We start from the raw sequence: 6,000 nt of genomic DNA on the forward strand, positions 1-6,000 counted from the left end.
CGCTAAGTGTGAACAACGTACTGTAATTCAATTCCTTCAGGCGGAAGATCATAATATAGCCCCAATTGATCGTCAAATGGTTAAAGATTATAACAGGAACTTTATAAGTGATTAGTGTGTGCCCAAGTGCTACAGAGGGTTTAAATAAAAACTCACCGATGTACAAGACGAGAGTAGCCAGAGGTGAATATCTGTGACGAAGATGACCTTAATGAACGCATGAATAATGTAGTTCATGAAACGGGGAGGATATGGTTTCTGAACTGTCTGATTCCGGGATTTCGTAGAGCTCAGCAGTTGCCTGGAAAAATTGAATTACATCAGGTAGTTCACACTTGGCGGGCGCTTCGATTCAACTTTGTTTATACGCTCTTCACTGTTGTAAATACTGCTCAACCTCAACCTTTGTCTTCAATTTGAATTTTTCAATCGATTCTGTAAAGACATTGTGTTACAAATTATGCACAAATTATACAATTTTTACCCTCTGAAGGTACACGGTCGACAGTCTTAAAATATATAGCGTATACCTATCTCATATAGTTCGTTCTTTGGTAAGTTTAAGGCGCATACGCTGGAGTAAAAAAAAAAAAAGGTACGTATATGCCGTATATTTCTCCATACGCAATCCAATTTCATCCCTGGTTGAATACTCATTAATATACAGGGTGGCCCAAAAGTAGGTATACACCCCTGCATTGATCAGGTATAACATTCTGGTTTAAAGGTTTATTTGTGTCGGCTGTTCCGAGCTTAAGATATAAATAAAAAGACATTAAGAAAAAATAATAAAGAAACTAAGTCTACCTGATTTATAACAATAAGAAATGATATAAAAAGCAATGATTTGATCAGTATACCTACTTTTGGACCACCCTGTATACTTATTTAAAGTGTAATTTGAAACGGATACTAAACACTAAGTACTGACGAAAGGTTAACTAGCTTCATTTCACTTATATTTATAATATTTATTATCAAGTAAAATAGGAACATGATAAAATATTCATGATGCATTGAAGTGCAAGTTTGCATTCAATATCGATCGTTTGTCAAGCAAATAAAATACCATTTATTTTCAATACGAAAACGTACACCAACTGTTTAACAGAGAATCGAAATCACACATGCTCTTACTGCTAATCGAACCGTGGTATACCATTCAAAACCATATATCCGCGAAGAGACTTCAAAAGTATGCATAAGGTTATGCAAATCTGCCGGGAACCGAATCTACTGATTTTCTTTCCTTCTGAACGTTCCCTGCCTTAAACCTAATCTCATGACTTGACAATTGCCTGTCCTCTACTTATTGGTATTTTATAATTATTTATTTGAATGAGAAGTTTAACACTTACATTCAGTTATTGTCAAAAGTCTCTACATACTATACTTCTGATTTTTTCAGAATTTTCTACAGAAGATACACTGTATCCTTATTCCAAAATTTATTAGCACTAATTGTTTGTTAATGGTAAGTTTATTAACAGTTAAGTCATCAATTAACCATTAGTCAGAAAAGGTATTTACCACTAACTTGCAATCATATTTAAATAATATGTGAGAATGAAAAATGCATTTGAACGCCTACTAAGGTTTCACGTGTCATACTAAGACGATGCAAAAGTTTTCCATTGTAATGAATTATATTTTGAAGATTGCTAAGAAGAATGGATAAAGTGTGTGGTATGTACATTGTGGGCTCATATTCTCTGTGTAAGTGTCGGTCAAAAAGTCTTCATTTGTTACAAATGTCCAGCGTGAAATGTTGAATACCCTCAATGACTTTGATCAACATTTTTGGGTTATGCTTAGTATAGTTCATAGATTCTAATTAATTTCACTTTGTTAAGTTGAATTTTTGACGTTTTAAACTTGTAGATTATTGAATATCAGAAATTTTAAAATTTTTAACCAACTTGTAAGTTCAGCTCATGGACTTTTATTCTACCCATGCTAGTTGGATTTGTTTTGCAAAATACAAACTCATTGTTCATATAAAGTAATGAAAATACACTTCCCTTTTCCATTAAGAAAAATTTATAGAGGAAATTTGCGTTCATCGAAGTGCCGAGCCTTATCCTTGATCAGAGCTTTACAAATTGTGCATATGTGTGTGAAACTTATACAAGAGAAACTAAGTGTGAGAAACAAATAATATGAGGGACCTTCAAGGCTGACAAAAATCATTTTTACTGTATTGATCAATATATTTTTATATTTCTATTCTTTTGTACGTAAAAGATTTATTTTAGGAGTTGACACTACGTAGTAGATATAATGTTACTTTTTAGTAGAGAATTTGAGAAATTCCACTTCCATTGTTAACATTAGTACAGTGAGATTCACTGCTGGTAAAATCTGATAAGTGAATACATGGAAAAGCATGTTTATCAAACGCATTTCTGATTTTAGTTGGGTTAAATAGGAGGTGCACGTGTACCTTTGTAATTATAACTCTGCTATTATCTCTAGATTAAAAGATTATATATGACCTAAAGATAATAAAATGGTGTTTATTATTCTATGTTAGAAGCGCTATTTACTTATTTAATGAAATAGAAAAAAGTAGGTTCTAATGTTCATCTTTCATGAAACAATACACTTAATTATAATTTCACTTTTAAATCTTAAAAAGGCAGTTACCATAAATGTATTTGTTATTACGTTCTGTGAATCAATTATGAAAGAATATCTTAATAATATTAAAGATAACAAATTACGAACAACAGCCTGAAAGACTCTTTTAATCCGATACCAAATACATCATAGTTATCAGAGCACATACCTATTATGATATTCAATGGTAACGTTGTATTTAATAATCTAGTACCCCAATCAAATATATATAGGGTGATTCTTTATAGGATTTATCACTTCAATCAGTTATAATTCTTTATTGTAACCACGTACAAACTTGGTTTATATGTCATTATACTTCAAAAACTTCAACTTTGACTCATGTAATGAGTAGTTGCGGAGCTGATCACACGCAGCGCCACCGGTCAGTCGTTGTAAATGAAGACTTTCACTGGTGCGGAAAGAGCTAAGTGCGTGTTTTGGTTTGAAGAAACGAAGTCAGCAACGAGTGTACAGCGTAAGTTTCGCACACAATATGGCAAGGAACAACCCAGCAGACCAACAGTGTACCAATGGCACTAGACATTTGTTAAAATTGGTTGTTCTGTACGACACCTGTAACTGACTATGTGGTGGAAGCAGTTAGGGAGAGTTTTGTCTATAGTTATCGAAAATCTACACGACGTGCATCACAAGAAACTGGTATCCCTCAGACCACTTTTTGGCGTGTATTGCGTAGACGTTTATCCATGAAGCCATACAGACTGTCCTCGGTTCAGGCACTGAGTGAAGCAGATAAACATACCCGACATGAATTCTGTGTTACCATGTTGGATCGCATTAGTGGTGATGAGTCATTCTTGAACAATGTCGTATTCAGTGACGAATCAACTTTTCACCTTTCCGGCCGAGTCAACACACACAATTGTCGTATTTGGGGAACGGAAAATCCACATGCGCGCGTGGAGCTGGTTCGTGACAGCTCCAAAGTGAACGTGTTTACCGCGAAGGTGTATGGACCATTCTTCTTTGCTGAGAGCGCCACTACCGGCATCGCAAATATTGATATGCTCCAGAACTTCCTTGTTTCACGATGAAGATGAAGATGACTACGATGGCCGCTTATGGTGGCAACAAGATGGCGCTCCACCGCGATACTTGGTAGACGTAAGGGAATTTCTTGAGCAGCGTTTACCAGATAAGTGGATATATCATGGTGGACCAATTGCCTGGCCGCTACGGTCTCCAGATTATACGTCACTTGACTTCTTTCTGTGGGGGTTTGTGAAAGATAAAGTGTACACCACTCCCCTACCTGATAATGTTAATGAATTGAAACATCGCATCACAACAAACATCGCGAACGTTTCCCCCAAAATGCTGGCTACTGTTTGGCAAGTAATCGACTTTCGTTGGGATGTGCCCAGGATGACCGCAGGGTCACTCATTGAGCCATAATGGATTGTCACAAAGAACTTGAAGTGTTTTGAGGTATAATGATATATAAACCAAGTCTGTATGTAGTTCCAATAAAGAATTATAACTGACTGAAGTTTTAAACCCTATAAAGAATCACCCTATATATATATATATATATATATATATATATATATATATATATATATATATATATATATATATATTGGGTGTTCTAAAAAAATGGCGCCCACGGAATACACAGCACTATTCTACAAGTCAAAATAAAGCGATATATATATATATATATAATTGTATACCTTTTGGGTTCTCGTCCGATGCGAATTGCACTATATGGCAACGTCACAGATAAAGAACCACAGAGAAGATCCACCAATCTATCAAATAATTACATAGATTCTTTCAGGGTAGCAGTTAAAGTGGATTCACGTTGACATTAGCGCCATTTATTAGCGTAACAATTGATGTAACAGCTTGATGGATTCGTAGAGCAATGCTACTCCAAATAGAACACTCAATACTTTCATGAAGATGTAAAAGAGTAGGCCTACTTCAATTTATTTCAACCGACTATGGACAATGAATAATACATGCCAGCAATTTATCGGATTTGAATGTCTACTATGCTCTCGTGTGTCATATGAAGATAACACAACGAAGTAAATTTTTTTCTATCATAATGAAGTAGGCCTACACTATCCAACAAATTTTAACCTTTGTTTGGTAGAAGTTACGCTGATGGGTGATGTGAGGTAACTTTGACCTCCGAAGTCCGCCAGTGTAGTCAAAAATGTTCCATCACGTCACGTTTTGTAGCTTCAGAGTGTTCAAAAATAGAATGACAGGCTACATTCTAACAGTATACATTCCGATAGATTATCCAGGTTTGTACAGAGTGAAGGCTGGCACTGGATGAGAAAATACTGGAAATAGCAAAGAATACAAGAGATGAAAGAACACACACACACACACACAAAGAGAAAGAGGCTATAGAAATACATACCGCAGTTATTGGCTGTAAACACATTGTGTTCAAAATGCCATGAAAATAAGAAAGTTCATGAAACACCAGTAAACACACAGAAATGCAGCAGTAGTACAAGCAAATCTACCATTCAGATGCCATACGGAGAATATGTATACATGGAGCCCAATGAAGAACATATTGGTTGTATGAACCAAACACCGATATTTTGGTTGTATGTGTACAAGCTTTTACTATGACATGTGCTTGGAAGTTTTCATTTTAGGAAACATGAACCGCTTCTTGTACTCTTCTTTGGTCTCTCTCAGAAGAAACCAACAATAGTCTCCCATCATAGCAGGATCTTGTTTCCCTTGGTACCGTTGCTCCGTTTGTAAATCTGTTGGTGGAAAAGTTCCCCTTGTTCATCGCTTACTGCCCCTAAGTTGTCATAGAAGTAGTCGAGGTGCGAGTGAATGAAGTGTAGTGTCGTACCAGATCAGCTTAGTAGTTTCTCGTTCCCTAGAAAACCTTCCACCATACGTTTGAAGGATAGCCATGCAGCACATTCAGCAGGAGTTAATTTCTCCAGGAAAACAGCATCAAAATTCTTCTGATCTGTGGGCCTATGAAAACTTCCTCTTTCAACTTGGCCTCTAACAACTTTCGAAACAATTCCCTCAAACAGGAGAAACCAGGCCCGTCCCATGGCTTTAACGAATATGTTCATGACACTGAGTTTTATGTACAGGGGTGGTAGTAGTACTTCCTTCGGATTTACATAAGCTTCCTTACGGAACGAATATGCATGTTAACACATTATATATGATCTCTACACCTCCAACACGACAAATTATCTTCTGTGACAAAGAAATTGTGCGTGCTGGAAACGTTTTGCATTGTTTTCAGCTATCACGTGGTAGTAGCGAATTGGAAACAGCTATTCCCCACACTTCTATCAAAAGTGTGTTGGACAGTTTTATTTCCTGAAGATTACTAAGAAGAATCGATAAAATGGG

The sequence above is a fragment of the Thermobia domestica genome, chromosome 15 (assembly GCF_964235325.1).
Source record: "Thermobia domestica chromosome 15, izTheDome1.hap1.1, whole genome shotgun sequence".
In the NCBI taxonomy this organism is placed as follows: Eukaryota; Metazoa; Arthropoda; class Insecta; order Zygentoma; family Lepismatidae; genus Thermobia; species Thermobia domestica.